The sequence below is a fragment of the Hoplias malabaricus genome, chromosome 5, assembly GCF_029633855.1.
Source record: "Hoplias malabaricus isolate fHopMal1 chromosome 5, fHopMal1.hap1, whole genome shotgun sequence".
Taxonomy (NCBI): domain Eukaryota; kingdom Metazoa; phylum Chordata; class Actinopteri; order Characiformes; family Erythrinidae; genus Hoplias; species Hoplias malabaricus.
Genome location: NC_089804.1, coordinates 44169326 through 44193169, shown reverse-complemented (window position 1 = coordinate 44193169; position 23844 = coordinate 44169326). Strand labels below are relative to the sequence as shown.

Here is a 23844-nt window from a genome sequence, read left to right as displayed (position 1 = left end):
TTAATGTCCGTTAATAACTTGCATGTTATTATTGATGTTTGAGGCTACCATTATAGAAAATAGAGAATATAATTCAATCTAAAAAGTCCACAAACTTTCAAGCAACAACCAATGGGCATATTTACTTACTTATTTTATTTATTTGTAGCCTATATAGATAAACAGAACACAGATGGATGACAACAGGAAAACGAAAAATAAATAAAATAAAAAAGCAAAATAAATACAGATGCTGTCACATAAATGTAAAGCAATGACAAAATGACAAAATGAAGCACTTAACACCTACTGTATTATCATGTATGAACATGCTGAAAAGCAGGTGTTTTTTAATTCCATACTTAATCAGTGGGTCCAAAGCTAACCCAGAAACATAGGGTACAAGGACACACCCAGGACAGGCCAACCAGTTACTCACACACAATCAGAAAATGTGGTCACCATGGTGGTAACCTCAAGGTTCTGTACCTTTAATTAGGGAAGTACCTTTTTCTATTATAATTGCAGATTTAAAAAAAATGTTTTGATTTCATCTCCAGGACACATGATATGGTGTTTTAGTTTACACAGATCTATGAAAGATTACAGAGATCCCCCTCTGCTTCTGGAAAAGAGAATGTAATGTACCTTTAGGAAACACAACTGGACTCCAACACCACTGCTGCACCTTTAAAGGTACGTTTACACTGTTTGTACCTTTGGTGACAATAATCTACTTGCACCATACCTTTTGTTCTGAATGCACTCTCACTCCTGTGGACAATTTCAAACACTCAGCCAGTCACTCTCACACACACTACCTGCTGCACCACACATCACCCATCCAAATATAAACAGGGAGGGATATTACAGTAACGTTTTAATGACATACCTCTCATTTGGAGCACTTGAAATGAACACTGATCTACAGAGATGTGGAAGAAAGGAATGATATGAGGAAAGAAGTCACCTTTCACTGTATTCTCCACAAGTGAGAAAATGCATGTGTACTGTACATCAATAGATGGGTACAGACCTGAATGCATGACCCACACCAGTGAGGATTTCAGACGCTCCGTAACGCTCCACATATCTCCTCCTTAGAGATATAAAAACAAAGATTCAGGAATGAGTGTATATTAACTTTGTCATTCAAATGTACACCAAGGTGCATAGAACAACAAAATTATATGTACTGGGTCTTAAAAACACAGCAGGTTAAGATATTAAAAAAGCATGTAAAATATTAATAAAAATAATATTTGAGACAATACATAGAACAATCACTGGATTAGGAACACCTACTATGTACCTGCTCTCCTTGTCCATTTTATCAGCTCCACTGACCATACAGGAGCACTTTGTAAATGTACATTTACAGATTGTAGTCCATCTGTTTCTCTGCATACTTTCTAATCTCCATCTCACCCTGCTCTTTAATTTTCAGGACAACCACAGATTAAGTATGATTTAGGTGGTGGATCATTCTGAGTGCGGCAGTGACACCGATGTGGTGGTGGTAAGGGTGGATCAGACACAACAGTACTGCTCTTGACACCACGTTAGTGTCACTGCAGCGCTGAGAATGATCCAACACCTAAATCACACCTGCTCTTTTGTGGTCCTGTGTGCATTCGGGTCATTGGAAAAACAGGGTGAAATGAGAATATGGAAGTATGCAGAAAAACAAGTGGATGACATTCTGTAATTGTAGAACTACAATAAGCTCATTTATGGTCAGTGGAGAGCATGAAATGGCTACAACAATAGATACAGCAATTTAATATAGCACATCAAAAAAAATGGCACATAGTGTTTATTTCACTTAGTGATTTCAAAGCTATTAAGATTGATTTTCACTTGATGGAGCATTTCACTCCGGATGGGTTTGGTGTCTTCCAGGATGAACATTTTAAAGAGGCACAATGGCTCATCAGATAGTTTGATGAGTATGACTGCAACACTTCAGAACACGTGAGAGGTTTTGAACTCTCTACCGCCTTTTTACCATCATCAGTGTTGCAGTTATATTAAGAGACACTAGACAGTTTTTCCAAAATGGATTCAAGCTGTTCCGATTGCATGTGTGTGGCCTCACTTTTTATATGCATTTAAAACACATGGATTTTCCTTTATTTGGACACCCATCTGTAGATGCAGTTTCAGAACTATGTGTATCTTTTCATGTCTTTAAGTGCACATTCTAAATCATTAGGCTTATTTACCTGCAGATGAAACCCTCTCTATTCTAGACGTTTTGAAATGTCTTTGTGTGTTATCTGAACTCACTGTTTACAGTGTTTTCTCAGACCGTTTATTACAGGTCTGGGATAAAATGAGTTCCATGCCTGGCCACAAGAAGAAAGCATTGCAACACCAAGCAGACTGAGCCAAGTCTTGGCTTAAGCTTAGGCTGCCATCTAGTGGAGATGAACCTAAACGACAGCCTCCGGTTTATAAGAAACACATACTTTTGTATTTCACAGTTACAAACAGTTGTCTATCTACTGTCAGTAGTTAATTTTGAGTCTGTTTCTGGAACAGAGCTCCTTCTGACAAGGTGTTATTTGGCTTATGTACCATACTCAGCACGTTAGGACGGCGTGTCCTAGTGCAGTGTTTCTTGCATAGCAGGTCATTACGTGGTAAAGAAAGTTATCCCATAAAGCTTAAAATTATGTTATAAATATGAAGTCTAAGCACTTCCAGGATGATTAAAATGATCTTCAAATACAGCGCTAAGAATAATTTTTCACTATATAGCAATATAACATTCTTCTTTTATCATGAATCCCCCTCAACAGATTCATTTATGTTATCAAAAATAACTGTGTATAATTTTAATTTGTAAAATTAAGAAACATATATTGTTGTTGGAGGTTTACACTTCTATTAAAACTCAGTATTTTAAGCTATACACTTTGTTTTTAACAATTTTCTCTGAATGACTTTAATCTTATTCACAGTGCATCCAAATCTCAACTGCTAGAATTATCTGTCTGACATCATGCAAATATTGTTGTTGATATTGATTGATGTTGAAATGACATTCCTCAATAAATAATCTGTTGTCTGAGTCCATTTATAGCAAAATATTGGTGTTAATAATATTTGAATGAATGTTAATGTTAGTAATTGTAGTAAAACCCAGTGTTTAAGATGCAATGAAAGCCTAATGGAGCAAACTTTTAAAAAGGTATATTTAAATAATGGAAGCACACCTTTTTGAGCAAGGCTCACACGTACCAAGTCCAGACTCTAGGTAAGTTAAAGTTTTTTTGTTTTTTTTTTGCTTTTCTTGTCCTCATTTAAACTGGAAATCAAGTACATAACTCTCTCAGGCTTTACAAGTTCTTGTCCTGTGTGGGCAATGCAAAACAAATGTAATTTACAGTGAAATAGGGTATGATATAGTTATCTCCTAGATTAGGGGTAATTAGTTCTCAAGCCAAGGTCTGGAACATAATGTATAACTTACATTATGACCAGTGCCATATCCTGCACATTAAATTAGCCTTATAACGTCATTTTATGCAGTTAAGAACTGAATGTCAAATCAAATTACACTTTCAAATATATTTCAGCAAGATTTATAAATAATTATAAATAACAAATAAAATGTTATTTTGTCATTTCTAGTAAATTTTACTTTAATGCAGATTTAAATAAAGTCTCTATTGGCTTTTGTAGTTGCTGTCGACTTTACTGCTTTTCCAGAACCAGCAATCTGATTGGCTCTTACTGCTGAAGGGCATGACTTTATCAGTTAACAGTAAGCTGACTGGCTCTTTATGCAGAAGGACGGGACTTTATCCGTAAACTAAATCCATGTTCATTCATTATCTGTAACCGCTTATCCAGTTCAGGGTCGCGGTGGGTCCAGAGCCTACCTGTAATCATTGGGCGCAAGGCGGAAATACACACTGGAGGGGGTGCCAGTCCTTCACAGGGCAACACAGACACACACATTCACTAACACCTACGGACAATTTTGAGTCGCCAATCCACCTACTAACGTGTTTTTTTGGACTGTGGGAGGAAACCGAAGCACCCAGAGGAAACCCACGCGGACACGGGGAGAACACACCAACTCCTCACAGACAGTCACCCGGAGCAGGAATCGAACCCACAACCTTCAGGTCCCTGGAGCTGTGTGACTGCGACACTACCTGCTGCGCCACTGTGCCTCCCAAATTCATGTTCAACGTTATGAAAAATACTTCAACCCGTAATTGTTACCTTATTTTTAATGTTTCTGGTTTTAACTCACACAATACTGTCATCCCAAAAGTGTCACAAAAGAGCTTTCCCAGTAAACAAGAAACGTCCCTGGACGTTCAAAATAGGTCTAAAGTAATCTGTCCGTCAAGGACATATTTTAAAAGTCAATGGACGTCCAAAATCATCCATCTTAACCTTATCAAGGTTTATTATTGAGCCACTTTGGGGTGTTTTGGAGGAGTGAGTCAGGAAATGTTTTCCTCCACTAGCATCACGCAGTGACCTGGCCACTAAACTTGAAAGAAACTGGTCTCCTCTGTCCCCAAACGTCTGTTGAGTGTTGTAAGAAGGGGGGATGCCACGCAGTGGTAAAAAAATGGCCTTGTCCCAACTTTTTTGAGATTCGTTGACACCATGAAATTTTGAAACAACATTTTTCCCTTAAAATGATACATTCTCTCAGTTTAAACTTTTGATCTGTGATTTGTGTTCTATTCTGAATAAAATATTAGATGTTGGCACCTCCACATCATTGCATTCAGTTTTTATTCACAATTTGTTTATTGTCCCAACTTTTTTGAAATTCGGTTTGTATTTTTCTTATTTCTTTAATATTCTCCATGTAGCACTCGTATTAATCATTCTTCAGTAAGGAAAACCAAACTTAATCTTCGCACTGTCCATATGCATTTATGCTTTGTTATTTTGTGTGCCATACAATACAGCAGACACTGCCCAGAATGCAATGCATCATTGCATCATTGCCCATTCCTTTCTATACGACCATGCAACATTTGCATTCTCTTAGACAAAATTATTTAAAAGTCAATGGACGTCCAAAATCCATCTTAATTAGTTATCAAGTGGTGACCAATCGATAACGTTAGTGGACGTGCAAAATGCGTTTCATACAAGTAATTTATTTTGGGACCAGTTAATAACATCAATAGACCAAAATACATCTAATAGTCGTTTTTTTCAATGTCTGTGTTTGGACGTCTTTTCAACCTTAAGAGAACGTTGATTAGACGGCAGTCATTACATTATTTCAACGTTGAATCAACGGCTATATGTTTACTGGGTTCTTCTTGCAGGATAGTGGCCAGGTCACTACGTGATGCTGGTTCACTGGTTCTTACACTAAACAGACTTCATTTGCACCTGTTCAAAAATTCAAACAGTCCAAGAAGTCTGACAAGAGCTCAACGACATTATTATTTTTGGTGAGTGACAAGCAATTTTGGTGTCACTTGTACTCAGCAGGTCTATCAGTGAATGAACAGGAGCTGTCTGAGAGGAGAAGAGACACTGAACTGAGCTCAGATACAGAGCTGTGTGTAGTGAGCATTTGGGTTTATTGGACAGGACTCCACTGGTGTATGGTGATAATCATCGTGATTATGCTCTATGAGAGAAATCTGTGAAAAGGCTAATTAAGGCTGTCCTCCTGCCCTCTTCTGGCTGCTGCATGTATTGGCAGATATGTTTGGTCTCTACATTTTTTTTTTTGCATGATGTCAGAAAAAAATGTCCAGTACTCAACTACGTGATGCTGGTGGAGGAAAACGTTTCCTGACTCGCTGCTCCAAAACACCCCAAAGTGGCTCAATATTTAGATCTGGTGACTGTGCAGGCCATGTGAGATGTTCAAACCAGTCTTGCTGTGTGTATTGGTGCACTGTTGTCCTGATACACGACACCGCCTTCAAGATACAATGTTTGAGCCATTGGATGCAGGTGGTCTTACTGGTGCAATGTGCAATTAATGAAGACTGGCCACCAGGCTGCTCCAATTTAGCCATGAAACCTCCCACACTAAAATGACAGGTGTTTCACTTTCATTGTCTAACCCCTGTACCTCTTCTCTCATTACTTCTGCAGGTATAAGCGTCTTTTTCCCCTCCTTGTTTAAAGCGACTTTGAGTATTAGAAAGGCTCTATATAAATGTAACATATTATTAAATATAAGTGGATCAGACACAGCAGTGCTGTGGGAGTTTTTAAACATAATTAGGCAGTCACTGTCCATTCTGTTAGACACCCCTATATTTTTGGTCCTCTTTATGGATGTAAAGTCAAAGAGAGTAGCTCATCTCTTGCTACATTGTGTTGTCATCCTCTAGTCTTTCATCAGTGGACACAGGACAATGTTGACTGGATATTTTTGGTGGGTGGACTATTCTCAGTCCATCAGTGACACTCAGGGGATTGAAAACTCCAGCAGCTCTGCTGTGTCTGGTCCCCTTGTACCAGTGCAACATACAATGACACACCACCACCATGTCAGCGTCCCCTCTCTGAGAATAATCTAAACACCACCCAAATATTTCCTGGTCAGTGTGGAGTCCTGACTAAATGTGTAAACAAAGGATGCACAGAAACTGATGTAATACAGTCTGCAATAAAGGCGTCCTCTGTATAGTCAATGAAGCTCATACAATGTATAAGGCATGCAGTGTTACATAAGAATAGTGGTGAAGTTCAAGGTAGAGCTAGAAGTAAAGCAAAATAGTGTCTGTCGAGTTACAACGTAATGTAGAAAAAAAAACAAAATTGTGCCCCCTTTAAAAGGAAGGACCTTAGATGATGCTTAGCATCAATGAATGATTCTAGGAAGAGCATTTCAGACTTTATGTTCCTTACACAACAGAAACTGTTTTACGGTATGTATGTCACAGCTGTACATACAGTTATCAATGTGTTACAAGTGACGTCACTGTATAGTCACCACCATATTGAGTACTTGCTCATTACTCAAACACACAATTAAACTGCAATGTTAAATTGTTCATGGTTTCTTTAGGTCCTCATTCATATGTTAACATTAAAGAAATAAAGGTATTGGTCCCTGACCATAACCGTTTATCCATGTCTCATTTGTAAACAGAGCTCTGTTGGTCTCTCGGTCAGTAGACAGGACCTCAGGCTGCATCCAAAATACTCCCTACGTACTAAACATCACAGATAATAAGATTAAAATACTAAATCCAGGCAGTAATTAGACATTATTTCTACAGGGACAAGAAACATAGTTGACTTAAAAATGATTTCTGACGTACAGTGTAATATGTCAGTGGTTCCCAAACTTTAGATGAGACAGTTATTATAAAACATTATCCTCCAAGACTGTGTTAAACTCTTAGAGCACAGGGATAGTGTGATCAGATTATTCACCCTGTAAACGGGTGGAAAGAATGAGACAAAAAAATAAATAAATAAAAAATAAAAAATACTTGGCTTGTGTCTGTGCTAATATATGAGGACAATTTAACCCCCCCTTTTAGCCCCATCACTTCACAAGCAGTTAATACAAGGCTGCATGTCTTCATTCCAATAAAGGAATCCATCATTCCATTACCACCAATCATCCTTGGGTAAGACTCCTAACACTGCATTAGGGCCGATTTTTTGATGCAAGCAGCTTTGGAAGAGATTATCTGCCAAATGCTGTAAAAAATAAAGGTAAAACATGCCAAAGAAATCCTGATTACTCATTTTTTGGAGTGAATTGGGAAAAGTTTCTAGTATGTGTGTTTCTCCAAGTTTCCATTCCATACCTGCATCTATTCTAAATTCTGCCAAAAGACAAATTAGCTCTGGTTAAGGTTTGTGGTTCTGAATACATATGCCATGACATGGATAGAGGATTAAAGACAGGTGCAGAAAGTTAAGATTTGGTTTGCGGGCAATGATGAGGACATGTTAAAGGTAAGAATGTGGGTTAAGGCCTATTTGAGCTTGATCATGACACAGATAAGTGGAGTGTTTGGCTAGATGTATTGGTAATGTAAGCTTGCTGAGATTTGTTGAGGGTGAGGACCCTGCTGATGAGTCTGGAATGATGAGTATCTACAGAGTCATTTCTAGTGTTGACATTTGTAGTGTTTTTCTCTTTGCACTTTGAGAATGGGGTGTGTGTTTTTAGGAGGAATTTGGCATAACCATGTGTGGAAATTTAAGACTGCTCGTCTCCATAACTCTGCTGACTATGACACCTGTGCTGTTTCTCATATTATTGGGGTTACGTGCTCTGGAGGGTGTGGTGGGGTTCATTTTTATTAGCATTCAGAGATCTTTCCCCCAAGACGCCTGCTAAATTAAAACAGCTGCACTGACTCTGGCCACGGCTGCACACAATAGGAATGGAGGAAGGGAGCGAAAGGAAGAGGACGCCGTCATGTTTTTGGAGAATACATAGTTTTGGCTGTAGGTCAACAAAATCTTTGCTCTAAGAAAAGCAAAAGAACTGAGGCACGTTGCTTTGAAATGACACTTTTAATTGAGCTGCCATTGTGAGTTGATGCTGACAGCTACTGGCAGATACAACAAATGTAGATAGATAGGTGTCTGGACTCGGTTCTTTTTATTAGACCAAGAAAATAAAACATTTGTGTCTAGAGCAATGCCTCTTATTATATTCTGGCCTCCCAGAACTGGCCTCTAATTACTCTCTAATTAATAACAGGATGACAATGTGGTTATTAGGGCATAGATGTGTTTTAGTGTTATAGCACCTGAATGTTGTTTGAGCATGGAATAATATTTATAAATGTATTTATTACAATAAACCTTCTGGTACCACATTAGAATAATACTACACTTAAGGGTTTATCAATTATTTATAATCTATTGATTAATGGATAGTAATCAGGATATAAACACATTAAAACTTATTATTTCATTCATAACCCATATATAAAAAGTGTAACAGTGACCTGTTATTTGGCAAATAGTGAACCCACATCCATCCATACTGTTAAATCTCAAATCTTGCTGGATTCTTACCTTATTTTGTCTTCTCCATTAGTCAACATTAAGCCTGTCAGCTTCAACACATTATTAACTTTAATCAATAAACCACTTTTGTCTTTTTAGACATTGATGATAATGTGATGTATCTTAACACATGAAAGTACTAAATTCACATTCTCAGGTCTTACCTTATTCATCCTGACATTTTCAGCATGTTCTCTGACACGTTCAGTATTAAACGAAAAAGATACCACTGTTGCCCTTTCTACCAATGTGTTAAAATGATTGTGTTTACAGCTTAATTATAAAACATAATTTAATAAGGTTTATAAGTGGTTCAAAATCTGTTAATTTAAGATTTATTTTAAAGTGTTACCAATCTGTGCTTTCAATATTAAAATGACCCCCTTGTTTCCAACGTTATGTTAGGTACTTTTTGTAGTTCTGTAATTACATTGTAGTCCATCTGCTGCTCTGCATACTTTACTAGCCCCTTTTCATCCTGTTCTTTAATCCTTTCTTTAATCCTATTCTTTTAAAATAGGATTGGACAAAGACATTACAGCACTAAGAATGATCTACCACCCAAGTCATACCTGCTCAGTGGTGCTCCTGTGATTGAAGAACAGGGTAAACGTTGGGAAGAAGAAAAAAAAACAAGTATAACACCAAGCTACATATCACATTGCTGGGGAGTTTATACTCCACTAGCTGTTGCCTAGCATTAGTCATGATAACCTTAAGCTCATGTGCAGCTCCTCCCTAGACACTCCTCCTAGAGTGTTCCATTCTAGTAGTCAATGGGAACAATTTAAGATATGTTTGTTCACAGTCAAATTACAGAAATGGGTACACACTAAAGTGTGTCAGCATGTGTTAGTCATCCTCCATCATCATTTGTGGTCAGTTTCTGACCACAGATCTCCTCATGGCTGTATTTGGATGGTGGCAACGACCGAAAACACTGGCATGGAAGTGTGTGTGTGGTGCTGGAACAAGTGAATCAGTTACAGCAGTGTCACTGCTTAGCTTAAAATGGTCCACCAAAAATATCCGGCCAACAGTGCAGTCCTGTGGTTAGAAAGTTACAAGCAGTGTATGTCTAGGCTTTAGATCCTCTTGCCTAGTACAACTGTTTGAGATATAATTAAACAATTTAGTCTGAGATATAGTTAAACAAAATGAAACATTTAGCATCTAACAAATCACTGAAACTGTTGTTTCAGTAAGAATCTGACTGTTACTTGACTGATACTCTGACTGATCATTCAACTTGCCTGCATGTTTTTATTCACAACTTGAATGACCACTGAAAGATATTTGCAACTTGAGTTCTTAGTTTTGTAGCAATTTAAATTTGTTCCACTGTAAAAGCAAAACTAAGCCAGTATTACCCACATATGGATCAGGTATAAAGTATGCAAATGCCACCAGATGACATTTCTTGTGGCTAACACAGAAAATGCCTGAGCCATTCTGGACAGAGACCCTTAGGTGTTTTTTGTTCCGCATTTACTGAGCCAGGTCTGTGTACAAACACCAGAGCTTTTTTCAAACAGTCCAGAGAGGTAGCAAATGGTGAGGAAATGATCTATGTATTTTATAAAACATGGCACAGAGACTTTGTAGTCAATTGATCCATGACATCACTTCTAGAAAGTGTATTTATTGCCCATTTGTCCTCTTGGAACAGCCTCATTTAGCCACATACACAAATCCAACTCATCCAAATGCTCCTCCATCACTAAAAGAATGCTCAACATGTCAGTGCAGAAGAGCTTTACCCTTCTAGCTTTGTATTAGACAGCATCAGGTGAAGCCCAGCATATTAGACAGGGCTCAGGTGCTTATGAGCATCCAGTATGTTATTGTAAATCATGCTTTTTTGTTTGTTTAAGCTTTTTCTTCTTCTTCTTCAAAGAAGTGTCCAGACTGTGTCAGCATTGGGTGAACATTTAGGGATGGCTTCCCAGACAGGAATTAAGCCTAGTCCTAGAATATAACATCCTTTCAATTAACTTAATCCATGTTGGGGAATCCACCCCATAAAGTATGTGCAAAAAATGTTGGAACAAGTTTGTTGTTGTTTTTGCACTTTCGTCTGTACCTGTGAGGAGTCATTTTAACTGATCTGCCAATTCACACAGTCAACTAATCACATGATTTATGCCAGAAGCCTTCCTGACACAACCCTTCTGTTCCACATGGGCTTGGGACCTGCAATAGATGGACTCGGAACTCGAAATCCCCACCAGAAGTGGGGAGAACACAGGGATCTGCACATAGATAGTGACAGGAGGCAAGGAACGAACTCTGGCTCCCTAGGCCCTGGAGCTATGCAACAGCCACATCACTGTTGTCAAACTGTCATGCACTCTCATATTGCTACAGCTCACACAAAGCTGCTTCCCTGTGCCTTGTCTGTGAATGTAAGCTAAGATGTGGTAAAGCAGGCATCTGGACAGTAATTGGACAACAATCTAACGCTTCACGGGAGGCTTCACGCAAACCTTGACTTTAGTACAGCTGCTTTAATCATTCATTTTTAGTATAAATTGGAAGTGTCTAACATAAAACAATGATTTTGCATGTTTTTTTGCAACCTGAGGCTCCGTATTAGGGTGGATTTTTTTCCCACACTTTGCACTATGAGTATGTTGAATTAATAGCTGTATGTTGCATTTAGAGAAATAATCTGAACCATCTGGTCACATCTTTGTTTGGGCTGTTGTTGCAAGGACCTCCTGACAGAGCCAATTCCCCTGAAGCTTTATTCATGGGTTGATATTAATGATGGATTGCCTCTCATGTACTGGACAGTGTTTTTATATGTTGCTTTAATATATTTTACATTGTTTTTTTTCACAAAAAAGTGAGGAGTCATCTTAGCTGATCTGCCAATTCACACAGTCAACTAGCCACAGGGTTTATGCCATAGGCTTTCCTGACACAGCCCGTGTGTTCCACCTGGTCTTAGGACCTGCAGTAAACCTTGCTCATCCATTTTATCATCACCACAGTTCATATACAGGTGCACCTGAATAAATTAAAATATCATCAAAAAGTTATTCAAGGTAATTCAATTCAAAAAGTAAAACTCCTATAGAATAATTACACACAGAGTGATCTATTTTGAGCTTTTTTTGTGTTGATGATTTTGCCTTACAGCCAATAAAAACCCAAAAGTCATTATCTCAGAAAATTAGAACAATCAACACAAAACCCTTGCAAAGGTTTCTTATGTCTTTAAAATGGTCCTTTAGTCTGGTTCAGTAGGCTACAATATCAGGAGGATGACTGCTGACTTGACAGATGTCCAGAAGTCATTGACAACCTCCTGCTGTGTCCAAGCATATTAATAGTAAGTTAAGTGGAATGACAAAACTGTGATAGAAAAGGTGCACAAGTAACAGGGATAATTGCAGCCTTTAAACGATAGTCAAGAAAAGGCTATTCAAAAATTGGGGTATAGATTCAAAAGGAGTGGACTGCTGCTGGAGTCAGTGCTTCAAGCAGAAGTATCCAAGACATGGGCTGCAACTGTCGCATTTCTTGTGTCAAACCACTCATCACTCAGAGACAATGCCAGAAGTGTCTTACTTGGGCCAAGGAGAAAAACAACGGGAATGTTGCTCAGTGCTCCAAATTTCTGTTTTCAGATTAAAGTAAAATTTGCAATTCAATTGGAAATCAAAGGTCCCAGATTCATGAGGAAGAGTGGAAAGGCACACAATCCAAGCTGCTTGAGGTCTAGTGTGACATTTCCACAATCGGTGACGACAGTCATTGCAGCCGTCTACCAGGAAATTTTAGAGCACTTCATGCTTCCCTCTGCTGACAAACTTTATGGAGATGCGGATTTCATTTTCCAGCAGGACTTGGCACCTGTCCACACTGCCAAAAATCGCTGTGCTTGATTGGCCAGCACACTGGCCTAGAGAATCTGTGGGGTATTTTCAAGAGGAAGATGAGACACACCACACCCAACAATGCAGATGAGCTGAAGGCCACTATCAAAGCAACCTGGGCTTCCATAATATCTCAGCAGTGCCACAGTCTGATCTCCTCCATGCCACGCTACAGTAATGCAATAATTCATGAAAAAGGAGCCCCAACCAAGTATTGAGAGCATATGCTAAAAGAAATAAACACTTGAAATAGATCACTGTTTGTAATTAATCTATATATTATGGAGGTTCACATTTTGAACTGAATTACTGAAATAAATTACCTTCTTGATGCTAATCTAACTTATTGAGATGCACCTGTAGTTGCTGTTTGTGCTTATACAACAAACTGGGGTTTCTGTGTTGTTCTGCATACTTTGTTAGCAACCCTTAACAGTGACCAGAACTGCCTCAATACCACCATGTCCAGCAGGTACAATTTGGGTGGTGGATCATTCTCAGCACTGCAGTGACACTGTACAATTTCCTTTGGAAACAATAAAGTGTTATCTTTTCTTATCTGTTGGGATGGTGGTGTGTTTGTGTGTGTTCTGCTGAGATGACAAAGCAGTGGGATGACACAGCAAACACAGTAGTGCTACAGAAGTTAACCACTCCATGTCTTCTGGACTGAGAATAGTCCATCAACCAGAAATATCCAGCCAACAGTGTCCTGCAACTGTGGATGACAAACTAGAGGATAACTAACACAAAGTGTGCAGTAACTGTCTCTGACTTTACATTTCCAAAGTGGACCATCAGTGAAGGTTTGTCTAATAAAGTGGAGAATGAGTGAACACAGTGTTAAAAAACTCCTGCAGCACTGCTGTGTCTGATCCACTCATACCAGGACAACACACATTATCACAATAACAACATATTCTCATTGTCTGTAACTGCTTATGCAGTTCAATGACACTTACTTATTGCTCCACCGGGCCGCATACTGAGAATTATCTACCAGCCAAATCATACTTTCTAACTGGGCTTTCTAATAAAAAAGCAGGAGCTATTTAAAAAAAAAAAAGTATACATGGTGTTTACTAGTTTGTTTTTCTGTTTATTGAATATTATACATTAAGTGATAGTTTAGCATGGATTTTAGTGTCAGTTTATTCTATCCATATCGCTTCATTATGACTACACTAAGTTTCCTTTCCATGGTCGGGAGTTAGGGGTAGGATAGTTTTTATCAGTGAACTACATTTCAGTTGGTCAAATTTAAGTTAAAGAGAGTCTAAGTTAAGAGAATAAACAAATAAATGTAAGGCAATCAATACCATTCTGTCACTACCATTCAATACCAGTTCTGGATAAGAATTGGATAAAATCTAATTAGATCTTTATGCAAAAGTAGTCCACCCCTCCTCTGGCCCTCAGTGATTTTCTCTCTCTCTCCATCAGTGCCACATGCTGTGGAATATCTTGCTGTGCTTGTTTTCCTTTTCCACAGTTGGAGTGGACTGACAATTCTGCTTTAATATAACATGGAAAGCCACAAGCAGACTGCAGAGCTTTTATACACTATTACATAATGTCAGATGGAAAAACCAACGCACTGCTGCTACTGGACAAGTTGGCTGGAGCTGATAGTTCTGTGATGGCTATCTCTCTCTGTATGTGAGTGCGCACCAGTTTTATATCATGTATTGGGATCCAAATCATGTCTATATGCTCACATTGTGGGGATTTTATACTCCATTGTGAGAACCATAGCTTGCTCCTTCAGAGTAAATTATTACAATTTAAGGTGAAGGGATTAGAGTAAGGTAAGTTTTAAGATAGGGTAAAGCTAATTGTGATAATGGATTTGGTCAAACTATGTTTCCACAAAATGAAACAAATGTGTGCACAGAGATTTTCAAATGCTATGAAATAAACGAGTAAAGCTGGTGTGCATTATAATATACTTTTCTTACTTTTATTTTTCATAATTTTTTTGGAAATGCTGCAATAATTTCAGAATGTTATAATGCTAAGATCCCTCTGAGGCAGATTCTGAAGAAGTACATTCCTGCACATTTGATTTATGACTGCTGCCTCTGAAAGAGCTTCAGAATGCTGTACAATAATGCTCTGCTTCTTCTGAGGCAGAGTCTAGGACAAAGTGGAATGGCACGTGGTAATGCGGATCGGGTGGTCTGGAGGTTCCTTTTTGGATAGCAACTTGTTGAGGGAAAGATGTACTACAGAGTCAGGAAGTGATGACCAAAACACCAAATACACAAAGGATATTCACAAAATATATACACTAATTACACTTATACTAGGAGGAAAAGCCAATTATAGCGGGTCCTGGCTACCACTAGTTACAATAGATGGCTTGTTAAATTACCCTTGTCAATAACAGAGTTTCATTCATGATGAATCGTGGCAGACAAAGTCCTCCCCACCCCCACATTCCCCTATTATATACCCCATTAACCCCATCCTGGACTAAACCAAAATGAGTATATAGCACTCACGGTGTGCTTTAAAGAACATTAAAATATAAACAAAGCCAAGTATATAACCAGTTAGATCTTGATGCATATATACATTCCCAGATGTTACAGGTAAGTATATATCAAAATATATTAATCAATATTTTTCCATTTTACAGGGTCACTAGATCCCCCTGCACCAGCAATATCCCCCAGTCCATTCAAGACTATAAAGGCTGGGTGACCAATGCACTGCCACTACTAAAAGGGCATAGGTAAATACCAGTTTCCTATTCATAATTGTTAATTTCAAAGAAGTATCCTTGTAAGGTGTTTTAGATAAATGGTGATGTGTTGGGCCAGCCTACATCATCACAGCACACAATTACTGCTTCTGAGGAACCAGATTATTGCATGTGATGGTGCTGCTTCTTCAGAGGAAGGAAACAAATCAAGTATGCAAAATATACTTCTTTATAACATTCTCTAGCTTCAGCTAAGGCAGCAATCATAACACAAATACACAGGAAATAATGGCCTCAGAGGCATCTTAGCATTATAACATTCTGCAACTTCCTCAGAGGCAGTTATATTATCCTCCAATTAAGCAAAACCAAAACCTAGAATTTTTGGAAGGTTTTGATCCATACCGTCCAGCCTCTTTTTGGGCAACTGACCCAGATAAACTCTCATGTTAAGGCTGCAGAGCCTTCGGTACATTCTCAGTGGGTTCCAGGAAGGCTCGCCCCAATGTACATTCATAATATACAAGGTGAGGCATGTTCCAAATAACCCCATACTCTACTCCCTACATTGCTCATTATGTAGTGAAATATATAGTGAATAGGGAACTGATTAATTTTGGACACAAACCTGTACAGATACCTGGAACACCCAGAGCTGTGTAGAGAGAGCAGCAACCTGGTCAGCACAACTTCCGTAAACTTCAGATATTTTATTTAAAGTGTAGGAGTTCCAGAATAAAGAGTATTGTGAAGAGTGAATAATGTATAGAATTGTATGAGTAGTGACAAAGCTAGTCTCTCTTCAAAATAGGGTGACTTTTTATTTGTGCATTTATTTGTTTATGACCACAGTTGATTGTTGATTCACTGTAGAGGCAAAGTAACTTTATTAAAGAAGTTATAATGAATCCCTGGATAAAGTTCTCCACAAATACTTTACAGTATGTACATAAAGAGAAAGCCTTATGAATCTAGTGGTTAGTGGCATTTCTACATGAGGTGTTATATTCCTGATTAATTCATGCAGTGCAATGTGCCAATTGTCTAGATGTCTAGCTTTTAATTTACCCACTGAACAAGCTGACATCACAACCATTGCTGGCCCTCCAGCCCACCCCCAAGAGATTTGGCAGCAGCCGCCACTGCTTTGTACATAATGTGGGCAGGTCTGCACTGCCTGCAAAGTCTGACTGCTCACATTCATAATCAAAGCCATGCAATCTGTTGAAGGAGAAAACCCCAACCACATCTGGCCCAATGCAGTGTTCATTCAGAAGCAGCTCTGTAAAGCTTTACAAATTATTCCTAATGTCCAGGTAGATTCATGTACCCATCTTCTTTTGTTAAGTGTATAAACCATATACAGACCACTGCATACACATGTTTTCTCGAGCCAGCCCTGCTTTAATCAAGTCTTGAACAGACTATAAAATGACCCCATTCTTCTCTTATCTACACATAATTCTTAAGTACATAAACATTGCACTTTAACATTTACATGGAAATGTCCTCATTTCAACAAATTACTACACATTTACCTATAACTTTATTTAACTTCCACAATTAGCATTTAGCTTCAGCTAACCCACTCCCAGAACCACTGTGGCACCAACCTGTCCCTAAATGAAGACAGACAGTTGGTATCAAATGAAATCAAATCAAAAAGTATTTCTACAGTGCTTTTTCCAACTTTTGTTGTCACGAAGCAGCATTACAGAATTAGTATCAGAACAGATATATCAATCAGAAAATCCCACGTGAGCAAGCCAAAAGCAATGGCAGCCAAGAAAAACCCCCTCAAGGCTGGAAGAAACAACCTTGGGAGGAACCAAGGCTTACAGGGGGATCCATCCTCCTCTGGTCAAACTACCGATAGAAATGAGTACTATAACCAGTCAAGTCTGTCAACACTACATCAACACAACTAAAGTCAATCCAGCCTTTTGGAATGCATGTACAAGTATAACAAGAAAACATGCGACAAGATGGAACTATGCATAAGGCACTCACAGACAAACAGAATGGAAGGAAATGGGTGGACTGATGTTTGAGGTGGAATCTCTTGAGCACAATGAGGGGTTCTTCATATTGTTTCCTCTTTTTCCTTCCCTCTCTGAGCCAGGGCATTCTCACATGACTTTGGGCTTAGAGTAAAACTTGGATACTTGCCAAACCATAACGTCTACTGAATGTCTACAGCCAAACTCTTTTTAGTTCTCAGACTCGGGAATGTAGGCAGACAGCTTCTTCCTCAAAAGCTTTTGTACTCTTTGGATGTAAAAATGAATTAAATAATATGCTGCAGTGACTTCCCAGGGTTTTCCCTCTGGGGCAAAATAATACAATAATGCTCTGAAGCCTAATGTCACCATGCCCTATGCCAAATACAGACTAGAGGAATTTAAAACATCCTTGTGTTGAGCTGTGTATAAGTGGAACTGTGTTCTCTGGAGTGCTGGAGCATATTACCTTTGAGATATGCTTAAGTAGCATTTGACATTTAGAAGTAATCATCCAAATCTGGTATGAGGCCTTGCTAATGTTTAGGTAAGCTTTGTTCTAGCATCTATTTTAAAGGCTTTGCAGGTTTTGTTACTGCAACAAAATACGACACAATTTATATTATAAAACAGGTAGTTCTCGTCCTAAAATCTGATTGAGGTTTGTTGGTTGAGCTTTGTTTAAATCCAATGTAAAATACACAATATGCACACTTATGACCAACACGCAACATATAAATTCCATATATGGGGGGGTGATTGCCTTATAGCAGCAAATTTCTTTCTTCATATTAAGGAAAGCCACAATGTTACTTAAAGTAGCAGGTCTCGCATGCGCTCAAATACTGAGAATATAGACTTGTACAAATAATGTGCATTTGTTGTATAGTTGTATTTTTATTTAATAACCTGAAAGTATGAATGTGACCTTTGACAGCAGAAAGTTTCACAATTAAAACTTGATTTATTTTCACATAAGGATATTACAAATAACTTAAATATATATATATATATATATATATATATATATATATATATATATATATATTAGGTTACAGTCCCCCTAAAACAGCTCTAAAGACATCCATGTTAATGCACCACTGCATTAGCCATAGTCAGTTTTATTCAATTCACCATACACAGCATAATATCAGGACAGAAATACCGTGCTACACATCACACTGTTAAGCACATTCTACTTCCTGCAACTTCTCATTTAAAGTAAGAGTCCTTTCAGAAAGAGGAAAAACAATATGATTTTTGACTCAAGTACAATACATTGAATACACGTGAACAGATTTTGATTCATGCAGTAGCTACGCTAGACCTGATAACACTAACACGCTTGAGAAGGGTTGAGATTGTTTATCTATTCCCAAAAAATGGGAAATACTGACTTCTTTTCTGTTTCAGATTACTTAAGGTAGAACTGACTCCAAATTTGGGTGACTGTTTACTGCATGAAATTAAACACATGGAATGTACAAAACTAAACGACTTGAGTTACAAATGTGTTTCTGTGTTAATAAAAAAAAACAACAACAGGTAAATCAAATTCAGCCACATACTCACCCCACCTGAATCTTCCATCAATAATGGAGAAGCTGGTATCTGCAGGAAGAAAGCTGTCACTTTCCCTTTCAGCTAGTCCTCAGGTACAGAGAAAAATCAGCCCACTATCATCTACTTGCCCCAAGGACTCAGCAACCCTCCTCCTCCCCGCTACACTCACCAATCAAGGAGTTAGTTAAAGTGGCCTCAATGAAGTTCAGACAGATAGATGATCTGTTAAACAAAACTCCTCTACAGCTTACAACACCTCAAAGAAAAAGGCAAGCTCCAAAACCATCAGATAGGCAACTTCACTCTCTGTCTCATCGTCAGCAGATGCTTCACCCACCTTCTTCCAATGAAAGGGATGAGGCCACCTCAAGTAATCAGACAGGTTGATACTTATTGGGCCCATGCTGCTACAGTGGTAATATCAGCAGTCCATGTTTTCAAAACAAGCTTGGACCCTGTGAGTCTGTAATGTCTCCCATTCCAGTATTTATCAGAAATAGAAAACACGGAGTACAAAACAGATGGTGTAAATATTTCCAACTTAAAATATGTCCTTACACATCAGTCAGATCTGGAACCCAAGTCCTTTGATTTAAAACTAGCTCTTATTAATATTAGGTCTCTTACAAATAAAACCTTTATAGTCAGTGAACTTATCACCCCGCACAATTTAGACTTTTTGCTTTTAACAGAAACCTGGCTAGAAAACAGCACCAATGCTGCTGTCCTTTCAGAATCCGCTCCCCCAGACTATACTTGTAATAGGGTATGTAGAGAAAATATAAAAAGTGGTGGAATAGTCGCCCTGTTTAAAAATATATTTTAATGCAAGCATGCAGCATTTGGTGATTCCTCTCTTTTGAGTGTCAAAGTACAGTGCTAAAAAATGCACCTCATACTTTAATACTTACTATTCATAGACCACCTAAAAACTCATCAATGAAATTCAATGAGCTGCTAACAGTCATTCCAACTGACTTTGATCACTTTGTCATATCTGGAGACTTTAATGTGCACATAGATAAAGCCTTGGACAAAACTACTAAGGAACTTTATTCTTTACTTGATGCCTTTGGTCTGTACCAGCTGTGAATGGACCTACCCACAACTACGGAGACACACTGGACTTGGTCATTACCAAGGGGCTGAACATTTCATCTATATAACAAAATCTGCATTTAATCACCTTAACAACATACCAAAATTCAAAGGGTATGTGTCACAACTAGACTTAGAAAAACCCATTCATGCATTCATTTTTAGCAGCCTGGAGTACTGCAATGGTCTCCTTACTAGACTTTCCAAGTCCAGTTAGGCAGCTGCAGCTTATTCAAAATGCAGAGCTAGAGCACATCATTCCTGTCCTCAGGTCACTGCACTGGCTGCCAATTAAACACAAAATTGATTTTAAAATGTTATTGTTTATATAGCAATAAACTGCCTTGGACCAAAATATATATTACATATCTGCTAGAAGTGTATGAACCCAGTAGGCCCCTCAAATCACTCGGGACTGGTCAGCTAGTGGTGCCCCAGGTCAGAACCACACAGGGGGAGGCAGTTTTCAGTCACTATGCTGCCTGCACCTGGAATATTTGCCCCAAATATTACTACCTTCAAATTTCTAGTACCATTTTAATAACTGACCTTTTTTATTACTCTTTTTATTGTTTTAAATTTTACTGAATATAGCTTTTATCCATTTTTAATATTGTTTTAATTATGGGCAGCACGGAGGCGCAGCAGGTAGTATCGCAGTCACACAGCTCCAGGGACCTGGAGGTTGTGGGTTCGATTCCCGCTCCGGGTGACCATCTGTGAGGAGTTTGGTGTGTTCTCCCCGTGTCTGCGTGCGTTTCCTCCGGGTGCTCCAGTTTCCTCCGACAGTCCAAAAACACATGGTAGGTGGATTGACAACTCAAAAGTGTGAGTGAATGTGTGTGTCTGTTTTGCCCTGTGAAAGACTAGCGCCCCCTCCAGGGTGTATTTCCTTGCTCCCAATGATTCCAGGTAGGCTCTGGACCCACCGCGACCCTGAACTGGATAAGTGGTTACAGATAATGAATGAATGTTTTAATTATATATTATACTTACTAATTGTTTTTATTTTCTTTTACTTTTTAAACTCTACTGTAATCTTTGTGTCGCGCTGTAAAGCACTTTGAATTGCCATTGTGTATGAAAGGTGCTCTGTAAATAAACTTGCCTTACAGTATGTTTCTTACTAAAACACACTGTTCCATATTAAGAGATACTAAGAATGAACACAAATGGGGAAATTTTGTTGGCCGTGAGAACATTAGTTCTCCAAAATAAACAGATATAAAACTGACGTGTTGACAAAAACAGATGGATGTTTACTGACTTACCTAGCAACAGTGCTCACTGTTAATACACTACATTACATGGTGGAAATAGCCAATTTTGAAGGGGTTTTTTTTTTCCATCTTTTTCAGTATCAGAATATCATAGCAGTAAACAAGCTGTGTGTTTCAATGATTCTTATCACAGAGAAGGAAGTTTTAAAGACTTAATTTTGTGTTGTGCCAAAAATACCCTTCCTCATGATAAATATCACATATCAGTTTTACAAAGTGGTTAAGAGTCAGTTGCAGGTTTTTTTAAGAGACAAAACCAAGGAAAAAAAGGAGTCAAAAATCATGGAGACAGTCAGAAAACAAAAATCCCAAAGGGAAAACCAATCAAGAGTTAACTGAGTCAAAGCCAAAATTCAAAAACCAGGAAAAGCTATACATAAACCTATGCTCAGAATTGCACACCTTGATCAAACAATACTTCACAACTTGCAGAACAAAACTGTGAGCTTAAATGTTCTACAAATGATCTGACTAATCAGAGAGAGGTGAGGAACCCAAACTAGAATTCAGGTGAGTGTGACCTCTGGTTGTTTGGAGGAGAGCCAGGAGAAACAGCTTGGGTTGATGTGACAATAAAATCTATTACGCATAGCCTCTCTTGGATTATTGCTTTAATATACTCTTGGGTTCTGAACAACTCTTGTACAAGCAGGTGGTTACAGATTATGGACAGCATATGAAAAGACTGTGCTTATACAAGGACTAGACAAATCAAATCAAATGTTTTTGTATAGTGTCTTTTACAACTGATGTCACAAAGCAGCTTCACAGTATTTCAGTAAAGTTTTAATGTGTAATGTAAAACCCCCTAGGTGAGCAAACCAGGGGTAACAGTGGCATGGAAAAAGTCCCTCAGAGCTAAGGAAGAAAACTTGGGACAAACCAAGCCTCAAGGGGATAACTATCCTTGTCTGGTCAAACTACCTGAAACTTGTTGAATAAAAAGACCTTATACCATCACATAGGTCTGCTGTTATGATCATGTGTACTGATATAATCATAGCATGCATAATGTAAGTGATGATGATATTATGATTGTCATTTTTATTATTTACTGTAGTTGTAGTACTACACACTTTTACCGTCTGGCATTTGGCAGCTGTGGATCTGTGGATTAGGAGCTGTGTTAATGTATGTCTTTCTGTGTCGCTATGTTTTTCTGTGATGCTGGTGGTTAGAAGGTGGAATTTCTTTCTCTTTTGTTTATTGTGCAGCACTTTGGTTTTAAATGTGCTCTATAAATAAAATTTTACTTACTAGCTGAAGTAATAGTTAGGAATCCATGAAAACTGCAATGTAGGGTGGGATGCTAATCCAAGGCAGTTGGCAGTGGCTAGAGTTTGGGCAGCTAGTCTGAAGCAGGTGGCAGAAGAGCTTGACAGTCAATCATCCATCCATCTCCTGCCACACCAGTTGACAGTCGTTTACCCTGAAGAAAGGTAGGGAGATGGAATTAGTTTTGTGTTTGGGTGTATATAAATCAGAGAATCTGAACATTTGTGTGGATGAGTGTGGATAATGACTCCAGCAGATCTGACTATAACAGATTAACAAAAAGGAGAGAACCAGAAGTACACACATACGGGAGCACCCTTAAACAATTGGCATCTTCATCGTCTACAAACCTGAGTTTGCATGTGAGCAGCAGGACAACAGTACTAGCTTGAGTTTAACATAATTCCCTGTGTCCATGGACCCCTGGATCTGCCGCCTTTATCTAAGGGGGAACATTGACTACTGAAAGCTAAATTGAACAAATCAGTTTTCAGCCTAGATTTGAAGACTGTGACTGAATGCCAAACATTATTTGGATGATCATTTCAAGGTGGGGGTGCCTTTATAAGAAAACACTATTCCCCCACCTGAAGCTTTCTGAAATCTAGGAAGTAGTAAAAAGCCAGTACTCTGATCTGAGTAATCAGGTTGGCTTGTAATAGGAAATAAGGTCTTGCATGTACTCAAGAGCAACCCCATGTGTAATGCAGGTGTGTACGAGTAAGGGATGGAGGTATATGCAGGAGAGATGTATTAACAATAAACAAAAGGTAACAAGACAGAGGCAAGCTAACACTAAACACAAAACAAGGACAAACACTAAAGATTAAACAAGGGTAAATGCTAAACACTAAACAAAGCTTCTAAACAACAAACACAGCTAAACATTAGACTAAACAGAACTAAGGGGTGAAACACAGCAAATTTAAACATAGAGAAAGACTAACTAATGAACAAGGCTAAGGAACACCACCATCAAGTTCAGACAGCAAACATACATGCAATGACCAACAAAACAGGAACCACTGACAAGGACTAATCTATAAAGACAGCACAAACAA

At 38.4% G+C, this 23844-nt stretch overlaps 1 long non-coding RNA gene across 1 annotated transcript; it reads right to left on the bottom strand.

Moving 5' to 3' along the window:
• Positions 1-209: 209 nt before the first annotated feature.
• On the bottom strand, positions 210-22934 carry LOC136696040 (uncharacterized). Its single transcript, XR_010802557.1, has 4 exons — positions 22766-22934; positions 1016-1078; positions 872-904; positions 210-604 (listed from the first exon to the last, which is right to left on the bottom strand). It is a non-coding gene; the product is annotated as an uncharacterized lncRNA (long non-coding RNA).
• Positions 22935-23844: the final 910 nt, after the last annotated feature.